Source organism: Narcine bancroftii, chromosome 4 (genome assembly GCF_036971445.1).
Source record: "Narcine bancroftii isolate sNarBan1 chromosome 4, sNarBan1.hap1, whole genome shotgun sequence".
Classification (NCBI taxonomy): Eukaryota; Metazoa; Chordata; class Chondrichthyes; order Torpediniformes; family Narcinidae; genus Narcine; species Narcine bancroftii.
This window is the reverse complement of record NC_091472.1, coordinates 272,154,776-272,167,345: the sequence shown is the minus strand read 5'-3', so window position 1 is coordinate 272,167,345 and position 12,570 is coordinate 272,154,776. Positions and strand designations below refer to the sequence as shown.

Sequence of the window (12,570 nt, the reverse complement as noted above, 5' to 3'; positions counted from 1 at the left end):
TCTTTGTGGGCTTTCATTTCCTTAGCTCTGTCACTTCTGCCAAACCTACACTCCAGCTTTTCTCAAACTCATCAGTATTTTGCCTCCAGCTCTTTATGTATTCCACACCGGAGGTTTATACATTCTACTTTCTGGGTTCTGGGAATTCACAACCTTTATCACTTTATTTATCTCTCTATTTATATACTTACTTTAATAGACTTCCTCTGCCAGGAACATCCCCCTCTTCAGTTCAAAGTCTTTTGATTTCAAACTATGCCTCAATGAATAATTTGTGGATGGAAAACTTTCCTATAGAATATACACGTTTTATAGGCAGTTTGCTTACTAATATCACCAATCATGTTTCTTATACATGGTATAATAAATATAAATATAATAAAGTTCACAATTATTACAAGCAATTATCCAAAGTTTAAAGCAGTCTGGAGTACACATTCTTTAATATACCTACTGGATATGCAGTATATCAGCAAATGTACATTGGCATCTGCTCTGAAATTTTGTGCCATTAAAGACTACACATCAGTTTAGATTCTGATGAGAAGTGATTGAATTGAGACAACTCTACTTCTTATTCCATGAATGTTGCTTTATCTACTGCATATTTCCAGAATTTTATATATTTTTTAATGTAGTGCAGTCTATCAGTATTCTGAGTGTCTTGATAAAGGTAGATGCAAAAAGATATTGAACAAAGGGCCTTACCTTCAAAACAAGTGATTGTCCTTCAAGATGGAGATGAGATGGACTTCCTAACTTTATGCAGTTGTAGTCTTTGGAGTTGTGGAGGCTAAATCAGTGACCATATTGAGTAAAGATATTTGAACTGCAGGGGAGTCAATATTTATTTGGAAACAAGCAAGATAGCTTTGAAGTCACCTTGAAAACAGACATGTCCATATTGAAGGACAGAACAGGCTCAAGGGGCCACAAGATTCATTCCTGTTCCCATTTCTTATTCTTGTGGATATCTCTTCTGCCTCGCCACTAATTGATGACCTTTCAAAAACAGCCATTTCCCTTTCTTTCTTTTGATGAGAGGACAAATGCGATACAGGAGCAAATAAATTCTATTTTCTCCACTCACTCAAATAATTAGAGTAGATGAGCAGAGTAGAAGGGAATGCTGATATTGTCAATTATTATGTGATGGCATTCAACGAATCATGGATAATCTCAACAAGAATCTCAGTTGTAATTTGGAATGAGTATTTCACCTGCTAATAGCTTGCTTCAGAATTTAATTTGCTTAATTTTTGAAGAAAGGTCTATGAAATTAAACTCTATTTCTGTGCCGAATGATATTGCCTGATCTGTTGAGTGGTTCCAATGTTTTCAGTGCCCGTTTCTACTTTATTTTAAATTGATTTATCTCTAATTCCTTGATTTGACTTGTAAGAGTATTTGGGGTAGGTTTGTAATCCTACTACGATAAGTTTCTAGGGTTTATTTGTAATAATAGTGTTTATTGCAATATTAGTGATCTTATCACCAATAGTTATTCAAAGGAGATAATTGGATTTTATATATTTGGGATGTGGACGTAACAGTGAAGACCAGAATTTCATGGCCATCCTGAAATGCCTTTCATAATATGATGATGAGCCCTCTTTCTTGAACCACTGCAGCTCTCCAGGTGTAGCTGCTTCCCTATACCATTGGTTATTGGTTTCCAGCAATTATAATGGACCTGTGATATATTTAGTCATGGAGTAAAGTAGAAGGCAAACTTGTTGGTGGTGGCAAGCACATGTGCTTCTTGACTTTTGTGGTGGTAGAAATTGTAGGTTTGAAAAAGTTGTCAGGGTACCCTGGATAAGTAACTGCAGAGCATTTTGTCGATAGTTCATGCTGAAATCACTTTAAATACTTTTTTTAAAGCTAGGTAGTGAATGGAAAAGCTCATCACTATAAACCAAAGCTCTTGAGCTTTATTTCCCAACAGCCTTATCCTCTGGCACTAAAATAACACCAACCCAAAATAATTGGGAAGGTCTTTACTCATGTAGGATTCATTTATCCTCTGTGACTCATTAAAGCTCAAGATCGGCTTGGAGTAAACAGTTAAAAAAAAAAATTTAGACATACAGTATGAAAACAGGCCATTTCAGCCCACGAACCCATGCCACTCAATTATGCTGTGACAGTTGGAAAAAATAGGTGATACCACAGGAATGTGGATATTTTGATTGAGAAGTCCCTGGGACTGGGCACGATATACCCCAGGCTGCTGTGGGAAGTGTGAGAAGAGATAGCTAGGCAGTAGCAATGGTCTGTGAATCCTCTTTGGCCACAGGAGTGATGCTGGAGGATTGGAGAATGGCAAATATTGTCCCCTTGATTTTTAAAAAAAGTAATAGGGAGAATCCTGGGGAATTATAGACCGGTGAATCTTATGTCAGTGGTGTGAAAACTATTGGAGAGGATTCTTAAGGATAGGATCTATGAACATTTGGAAAAGTATAGACTACTCAAGAATAATCAGCATGGCTTTGTGAAGGGAAGATTATGTGTCACAGGGTTAATTCAGATTTTTGAAGAGGTAACAAACAAAATTGATGAAGGTAGGAAAGTAGATGTGGTCTACATGGATTTTAGCAAGGCATTTGACAAGGTCCCCCATGAAAGACTTGTTCAGAATGTCATGAGGCATGGGATCCATGGAACCTTGTCAGGGTGGATAAAGAAAATTGGCTTGCAGATAAAGAGAATCATCCAGAAAGTCATGAGTCACAGGATCAGTGAAAAATTAGCTTTATGGATAAAAAATAGCTGGTAGAAAGAAGGCAGAGAATAGTAGTGGAAGGAAAATATTCTGCCTGGAGGTCAGTGACTAGTGGAGTGCTGCAGGGATCAGTTCTGCGCCCTTCGCTCTTTGAGATATTTATAAATGTCCTGGATGAAGAGATGGGTGGATGGGTCAGTAGGTTTGTAGAAGACACAAAAGTTGGAGGAGCTGTGGATGGGGCTGAAGGTTGTCGGAGGTTACGAGATGATATAGACAGGATGCAGAGTTGGGTAGAAAAGTGGCAGATGGATTTCAATTCAGATGTGTGTTGCATTTTGGAAGGACTAACTAGAAGGATGAGTACAGCATTAAAGGTCGGTTAATTAAAAGTATAGATGAACAGAGGGACCTTGGGGGTTCAAATCCATACATCCCTCAAGGTTTCCTCTCAGGTTGATAGGATAGTTAAGAAGGCCTATGGGATGCTGGGATTCATTAATAGGGAGATTGAGTTCAGGAATAGAGAGGTCATGTTACAACTCTACAAATCTCTGGTAAGACCACACTTAGAGCATTGTGTTCAATTCTGGTCACCTTGTTATAGGAAGGATGTGGAAGCAATGGAGTGGGTACAGAGGAGATTTACCAGTTGCCTGGATTGAAAAACAAGTCTTATGAGGCAATTAGAAGAGCTGGGACTTTTCACTTAGAAGGATGTGAGGAGATTTGATAGAGGTCTACAAGAGTATGAGAGGCATAGAAAGAGTGGACAGCCAGGACCTGTTCCCTCAGACAGAATCAACAAAAACCAGAGGAGATACGTACAAAGTTAAGGAGGGAAGTTTAGTGGAGACATCAGGGGTATGTTTTTTTTTCAGAGAGAGTTGTGGGTACTTGGAATGCCCTGCTGGGGATGGTGGTGGAAGCTGAAACATTGAGGGGATTTAAGAGACTCTTAAACAGGTACATGGATTTTAACAAAAAAGAGGATTATGGGGTAGGGAGGGCTTAGTACTTTTGTTTAAAGGAAGAGATATATGGGTTGGCTCAACATTGAGGGCCAAAGGGCCTGTACTGTGCTGCATATGTTCTATGTTCTATTACAACTGTGATTATGAAGGTGTATCTCTATCTAGACTTCCGTGACATTGATTTTGAATAGTTATAAAGGAATTAACATCAACTAGATCTCTCTGATTTTCATGAGATAATTTTTCAGAAGCATTTTTGGCTGAATGTCCATGTGGGATTATTGAGCCTAACAGAGAAAGAAAAATAAATTTACATGTACAGTTGGAATGGCTCAAATGCCTTGTTTATAAGGAAGTCCCAACTCTTTCGTCAAGGAGTTTTCAGGCAGGCTCAATTATTGGAAGGATTAAGATCAACTTGAAAAATGTCTCCAAGATTGTTCTTTCTCTGTCAAATGAAATCGATTTGCAACAGATGTAAAATGTTTAACATTTTGTAGGACTGGTCTAGAAACTGCTCAATGCCATACATAACCATGTAACAATTAGAGAATGGAAACAGGCCACCTCAGCCCCTCTAGTCCACAGCAATTTTAAGAGATCTCCACTAGTTCCACCTACCCGCTCCCTGTCCATAACTCTCCAGTCCCCTCACATCCATGCACTCACCTAACTTTCTCTTAAATGACAAAATTGACCCTGCTACAACCACCTCTTCCAGAAGGTTATTCCACTCAGCCACCACTCTCTGAGTGAAGATGTTTCACTCTGAGTGAAGATGTTTCCCCTCATGTTACTTTTAAACTTTTGCTGCCTAATCCTTAACTTATGACCCCTCATTCCAATCTCACCTACCCTCAAGGGGAAAAACCTATTCACATCTACTCTGTCTATCCCCCTTATAGTTTTATATACCTCTATCAAATCCCCCCTCAACCTTCTATGCTCCAATGAATAAAGACCTAGACTACTCTTTGTATTCTAGATTCTGCAATCCAGGCAATGTTTTAGTAAATCTTCTCTGCACCCTCTCTACCTTGTTGATATCCTTCCTATAATTTGGGAACCAGAACTGCACATAGTATCCAAATTTGGCCTCACCAATGCCTTGAACAGTCTCAACAACATTTAACAGCTCCTATATTCTATGCTTTGGTTTATAAAGGCCAGCAGACCAAAAGACTTCTTTACCACCCTATCTACATGAGGATCCATTTTCAAAGAACAATGAACCATTATTGAAGATTTCTCTGTTCCTCTGCATTCCTCAATGCCCTCTCCTTCACTGCATATGTTCTGTTTTGATTATTCTTCCCAAAATGAAGAACCTTACACTTATTGATATTAAACTCCATCTGCCATCTTTCAACCCACTCATCTAAGCAGTCCAAATTCTTCTGCAATCCCTGAAAATCATCTTCGCTATCCACAACGCCCCTTATTTTTGTATTGTCCACATATTTACTCACCCAATTTACCACTCCATCATCCAAATCATTAATGTAAATGACAAACAACAAGGGACCCAACACCGATCCCTGAGGCACACCGCTCGTCACCAGCCTCCATCCTGATGGACAGTTATCCACCAAGCTAATTTAATAGAACATGATAATAATGGTGGTGATATTCTTTATTATCATTATACTGGTTTACCAGCCAATGAAACATGATTAGTATTGACCAGAATATAAAATATACAATACAATAAACATAAACAATAAAAAAACACAATAAACCATACATAATTAGACTGCAATATTCTAAAATATTTTTTTTTTAAAAAGATGACTGATTCTGAAATATAAGTGCAGCACCACTCAACGCTGTGAATTGATATTTAATACTATCACAGCTTCATGAATAAAGCTCTTTTTAAGTCTGGTAGTTCTCAAGCAAAGGCTCCTACAATGCCTGCCCAATGGTGGAGAGTAAATAGTTCATGGTTAGGGTGTGTTGCATCTTTAATGATATTCCTCACCCTGTCCAAACATTGTCCCCCATAGATTTGATGGTAGGCAATTGCATTCCAACAATCCGTCGGGAAGTTTTCACTACCCGCTGGAGTGCCTTCCTATCTTGTGCGGAACAATTTCCATACCATACCAAAATACTGCAAGTCAACACACTCTCAAACATATGTCTGATATAGGCAGGGGTCCCACTAGTTCATGGACTGGTATATATTTGAAGCCTGCTTTGTAAAACTGGTTGTTGTGGAACATACCTGTGGTAAACCACTGTTTTGCTATGATTACCTACTGCTGGCTGGACATGCCTCCCAAGACCAATCCTATCCATAGCCCTTTGCATGTGCCCCATTCCACTCTGCCTTGATCAGTCAAAAGTTAATAAAAGTCTATCAGTTTCACAACTTCAGTCTTTTGTGATTATTGATGGTGCATCAAAATCCAAAGATGAACTGATTACATTTAGGAAAATGTGATCAATATGCCTAACAAAATCATCTTGGATGCTACAAACAAAAAGGCATATCTATTGAAAAATGTTCAGTATGCTCTACATTGGAAAAACCAAGTGCAGATTAGGTGACTGGTTTCTCTCCACAGGCGTGCCCCTGAGTTTTCAGTTGCCTGTTAATTTAATTCTCTATTCCATTTCTACACTGACTGTCAGCCTGTGAATTTCTGCACTGATAATAATGTGAATCAACTTAATTGAGGAATATCACATCATCTACCATCTTTGAAAGTTAGTTGCAAGGCTCCAGATTTAATAAGAATAACAACATTCAAAGGACATTTGGATGGATTTATGTAGAGGAGGAGCCCAGAGGGATAGTGACCAAATGCTGGCAAATGGGATTAGCCCATAATGCCATATTGTTTGGCATGGACTTGTTGGGTTGAAGGGTCTGTTCTGGGCTATAAGATTCTCTATTCTATGTCTCCATCAAATTAATTGATTTCAGATAATTACTCTCTGTTTATTTCAAGAGAGTATGTAATCTATCTGGAATATTAACTCTTGATTAGCATGACCTGACCTGCTCAGCGTTTCCAACAGCTCTGCATTTCATGGATTTTCCATGTTCCTTCATTTGTTTGTGTTTTCTCTATCTCTAAATCTCTCAAGGCTTTGGTGAGGTCAACAAAGGTGATGTAGAGTTCTTTGTTTTGTTCTCTGCACTTTTCTTGGAGCTGACTGAAGGCAAAGACCATGTCAGTAGTTCCTCTGTTTGCGCGAAAGCCGCACTGTGATTCTGGGAGAATATTCTCGGCGACACTTGGTATTATTCTATTTAGGAGAATCCTAGCGAAGATTTTGCCTGCAATGGAGAGCAGCGTGATTCCCCTGTAGTTTGAGCAGTCTGATTTCTCGCCTTTGTTTTTGTACAGGGTGATGATGATGGCATCACGAAGGTCCTGAGGCAGTTTTCCTTGGTCCCAACAAAGCTTGAAAAACTCATGCAGTTTGACATGCAGAGTTTTGCCGCCAGCCTTCCAGACCTCTGGCGGGATTCCATACATACCTGCTGCTTTGCCACTTTTCAGTTGTTCAATTGCCTTATATGTCTCATCCTGGGTGAGGACCTCATCCAGCTCTAGCCTTAGGGGCTGTTGAGGGAGCTGGAGCAGGGCGGAATCTTGGACTGAGCGGTTGGCACTGAAAAGAGATTGGAAGTGTTCTGACCATCGCTTGAGGATGGAGATCTTGTCGCTGAGGAGGACTTTGCCGTCTGAGCTGCGCAGCGGGCTTTGGACTTGGGGTGAGGGGCCGTAAACAGCCTTTAGAGCCTCGTAGACAGCTCCAAGAAAAGTGCAGAGAACAAAACAAAGGACTCTACATCACCTTTGTTGACCTCACCAAAGCCTTCGACACCGTGAGCAGGAAAGGGCTTTGGCAAATACTAGAGCGCATCGGATGCCCCCCAAAGTTCCTCAACATGGTTATCCAACTGCATGAAAACCAACAAGGTCGGGTCAGATACAGCAATGAGCTCTCTGAACCCTTCTCCATTAACAATGGCGTGAAGCAAGGCTGTGTTTTCGCACCAACCCTCTTTTCAATCTTCTTCAGCATGATGCTGAACCAAGCCATGAAAGACCTCAACAATGAAGACGCTGTTTACATCCGGTACCGCACGGATGGCAGTCTCTTCAATCTGAGGCGCCTGCAAGCTCACACCAAGACACAAGAGAAACTTGTCCGTGAACTACTCTTTGCAGACGATGCCGCTTTAGTTGCCCATTCAGATCCAGCTCTTCAGCGCTTGATGTCCTGTTTTGCGGAAACTGCCAAAATGTTTGGCCTGGAAGTCAGCCTGAAGAAAACTGAGGTCCTCCATCAGCCAGCTCCCCACCATGACTACCAGCCCCCCACATCTCCATCGGGCACACAAAACTCAAAACGGTCAACCAGTTTACCTATCTTGGCTGCACCATTTCATCAGATGCAAGGATCGACTACAAGATAGACAATAGACTCGCCAAGGCAAATAGCGCCTTTGGAAGACTACAAAAGAGTCTGGAAAAACAACCAACTGAAAAACCTCACAAAAATAAGCGTATACAGAGCCGTTGTCATACCCACACTCCTGTTCGGCTCCGAATCATGGGTCCTCTACCAGCATCACCTACCGCTCCTAGAACGCTTCCACCAGCATTGTCTTCGTTCCATCCTCAACATTCATTGGAGCGACTTATCCCTAACATCGAAGTACTCAAGATGGCAGAGGCCGACAGCATCGAGTCCACGCTGCTGAAGATCCAGCTGCGCTGGGTGGGTCACGTCTCTAGAATGGAGGACCATCGCCTTCCCAAGATCGTGTTATATGGCGAGCTCTCCACTGGCCACCGAGACAGAGGTGCACCAAAGAAGAGGTACAAGGACTGCCTAAAGAAATCTCTTGGTGCCTGCCACATTGACCACCGCCAGTGGGCTGATATCGCCTCAAACCGTGCATCTTGGCGCCTCACAGTTTGGCGGGCAGCAACCTCCTTTGAAGAAGACCGCAGAGCCCACCTCACTGACAAAAGACACCCAACCCCAACCAACAAATTTTCCCTTGCAACCGCTGCAACCATGTCTGCCTGTCCCACATCAAACTTGTCAGCCACAAATGAGCCTGCAGCTGACGTGGACATTTACCCCTCCATAAATCTTCGTCCGCAAAGCCAAGCCAAAGAAGCCAAAGAAGAAATCTCTCAAACAGTCAACCAGATGGTTTCATCGATATCTTATCAGCATGGCAACATTGACTTCACCAAATCAGCTATTTCTTTTTGTCCTTTCCATTTTCTTCCTCAAGCTTTGCATTTTGAAACCGTTTCCAGATTCTGACCAGAGTCCTCAACCTGAAACATTTGCACTATTTGTCTTTCCACAGATACTGCCTGACCTGCTGAGTCTTTTTCACTTCCTGTATGTATTTCACACAAAGCATGCCAACTCGCAGTCACAAGAAGCCTTTAATCATAGAAAACCTCTACAAAGGGAGAACAAACCACAGTCATCTCAGTGTAGAGGCTCGCTTGTCATTGATTAATATATATAATATGCCCTGGAAATCTTTCCTCTTGACAGCCTCCAACACCTTAGCCCTCCCAACAACTTCTCCATCCTCTCCAAGACTGGACATTGTCTGATGATCCTTTCATTTATATTGCTTGTTCACACAGTACACATTTCTTCCATCTTGACTTTATTCATTCTCCCATCATTCACTCTCTTGTTCACTTTCATATGCAACTTTTCTGATACCTTCTTCAAACTGAACAGTTCCGAGTTATGATCACTTTGGTAAATGTTCATCACTCATGCCCAATCCTCTACAGTTCTACCCTGGGCTAGAATAGCCTGAGATTTCTTCACTTTCTCTTTGAAAACAAGTTCCAACCATCTCCCATCACCCACATTGACTTGATGGAAGTTGAACAACTTTTAACCCCTGCTATTCCCTCCATGTCAAAGCCATGGGAGACTAGACAGGTCTGAACAATGAGTTTTGTGGAATACTTGGAATTGTCCTTGATTTAGCACTTCTCTGACCCTCATCTTTTCACCTCTTTTTTTGCTGCATTGATGACTTTACATGTGCCACTTTCTGTCAAATGTGGCTTTCCTCCCAATTTTCAGCTTGCTCTTTTTCAGACAATCTACCTTTAAATTTTCCTGCTCTTTTCAGATAAAATTATGTACATATGCTCTAAAATTCTTACAGGTGTTTTGTAAAGAAAAATCACTATAATATATACATTAAAGTAAATAAATTAAAAATAAAGTTAATAAATATTCACAGTTAGCCTAGTGGAAAAATAAAAGTGGCGTTACAGTAGTGCGGTCGGATTTTTATTTTGTCAGCGAAGTCCTTAATAAATGTAACATGAGGAGGTTAAAGTGCCAGTTAATCATTGGGAAGAAACTGCTCCTATACCTGAACGTGATGGTCTTCAGGCTTTTGTACCTTCTATCTGAAGGTAGAAGATTGTGACCAAGGTGATGGGGGTCCTTTATGATGTCAGCTGCTATCCTGAGACAATACCTCAGATGGAATTTGTGACCAGGGTGATGAATTATTCTTAATTTCAAAAGGGAGAACAATAACCAGAATCAGCCATCATTCTCCAGGATATCTCTTTTAAAGACACTGTCTTCCAATCCAATTTCAGTGGGTTCAGTTTATCTTGTTTTATGGTTTCCCCTCCAGCATTGATGACAGGACTGGAAACTGCACTTGTCCAGCATCTTGCACTTATGTTTTCACCCCTTTTCCCTTCAGGATCTAAGCTTCAGTTGCTCTGATATCACATTCACCAGATCCTCCTCTGAAACTTCCAGTGACTTCTTGGATATGGCTCAGAGATACAAGTAAAACTCCAGCAACCAGAGTTCAATTTTCACCCCCAGTTCTGTCTATGAGGAGTTTGTTTGTTCTTTGTATAACAGTGTGGGTTTCCTTCAGGTGCTCTAGTTCCCTCCCACATTCTAAAGACATGGATTGGTAGGTCATTTGGCCACTCCAACTAGTTCCTATTATAAAGGTGAGTGGTAGAATCTGGGGAGAGGAGGAGATTGATAGGAGAAAGGGAAGAATAAAATGGGATTTGTGTATGATTACTATTAATGGGTGGTTGGTGGTCTAAGAGCCAAAGGACCCAAATCCATGCTGCAAGATTCTCTAACATTAATGCGATGACACAATCAGGTGATCTCCCCCCCCCCCCACCCGATGTGCTATCAATAACTCAAAAGACTAAAATTTGTATTGGGAAGGCATTTCCCCCTACCTAGTCAGTGGACACACCAGCTGCCAATCAAGGATTGTTTCCACCGCACTCATTAGTGAGCATCTTGCTGTTGTACTCATGTAAATTTCTTGGACTGGACTCTCCAGCCTGGCTGTACTTGGCCTTGGGCCATTGCTGTTGTAATTGGATTAACCCTCCTGGCACTGAGCCATTTAACTCTGCTGACAACCTGGGCTGGACCCTCCAGCACTATAAAGGTGCCATGTATTCTATGTTCTCCCTCTTTGTCAACTTGGGACCACCCTGTTTCACCCCAGCCCTAGAAATGTGGAAGGGCGCTGGAGAAACTGTTGGTAAGATGTGTACTGTTAAAAGGATTGGGAGCATTTAATTAGTGTCCCTTGTAGCATTGAGCCATACCTGCATTGAGTCAAGGGGTGGTGGGGTATCATAGTGATTTTTCCTTGATCATTGTATGTACGAATTCATTGTATGTGTGAGTGTGTATTTTGTTCCCACACTATTTTCCCCACATTCATTATTAATTGTCCATGAGGAAATACCCGTTGGGGTTGGAGGGAAGGGGGAACTTGAAATCCATATTAAAGTGTTCAAATGATTGTGTGGCTTTCACCATGTGTGCTCTACCTGACTGGTAGAAGTGCGGTTTGCACTCCACTCAGACCCGTCAGTCCCTGGTCATGTCTCTGACCTCCCCAATGGAGTACGGCAAGCTAAGAGCTTTGATAAAGTGGAAAGGTCTTGTGACACTGGGGTGATAGATGTCATTGTGGAGGTCTTGAGGCAGTTTATCTGGGCATTGGCACATGTCCATTGGGATAGGATGTCTGGGGGCTCATTGAGATTCCCTGCAAAATTTTATAATCCTTCAACTTACCCTGCTGTTTATTGATAAACATGAATGCCATGGCCCGTTGATCCATGAGCAGGGTAAAATATCTGCTGTTCAGGTAATACCTCCAGTGCCACACTGCCTCATTTATTGCCTGAGCCTCCTTCTCAATGGAGAGTGTCAGATTTCAGGGCCCCGGAGGGTGTGGGAGAAGAAGGCCACAGGCTGTCCTGCCTCATTCAGGGTGGCGGCCAGGGCGAAGTTGGACGCATCGCTCTTGACTTGAAATGGAGCAGATTTGTCCACCGCATATGTTGCAGCTTTAGTAATGTCCTCTTTTATCTGATTGAAGACTGCTTGGGCCTTTCTTGTCAGGGGGTGAAGGATATGGACTTGATAAGGCTTTGTCTGTATAATTAGGCATCCACTGAGAGTATTAGGAAAAGAACCCCAGGCACCTTTTCAGGGCCTTGAGGTTGTAGGGGAGGGGGAGCTTTAGCAATGAGCATATGCGGTTGGGGTCGGGGCCAATAACTCCATTCTCCACAACATAGCCAAGGATCACACATTTATCCCCATTGTAGGTGAGGTTTAGGAGTTTGGCTGTTGTGATGAATTTCTGGATGTTGGCATCATGATCTTGGCTGCAGATCGTGATGTTGTCCAGCTAGGGGAAAGTGGCACACAGGTCATTTTGGTCCAATACCTGGAAAACTAAATGTATTGACTGGGGCAGTTACCAACACAGTTAGCTTCTTTGTCTGTCCAATATTCCATTTATAGATTAGGCTATGCGACATGTCC

The 12,570-nt window shown here is 41.7% G+C and overlaps 1 long non-coding RNA gene across 6 annotated transcripts in view; it reads right to left on the bottom strand.

The window, feature by feature from the left end:
* The window catches only part of LOC138761970 (uncharacterized), a 117,593-nt gene extending 107,450 nt beyond the window's left edge, over positions 1-10,143 (bottom strand). For 5 of the 6 annotated variants that reach the window (XR_011356668.1, XR_011356667.1, XR_011356669.1 and 2 more), the window contains exons 1-2: positions 10,100-10,143; positions 192-291 (exon numbers count right to left, since the gene is read on the bottom strand). This is a non-coding gene — a long non-coding RNA (uncharacterized lncRNA). The remainder of the gene's footprint in view (positions 1-191; positions 292-10,099) is intronic. The other variant, XR_011356666.1, reaches the window with a different exon arrangement.
* Positions 10,144-12,570: the final 2,427 nt, after the last annotated feature.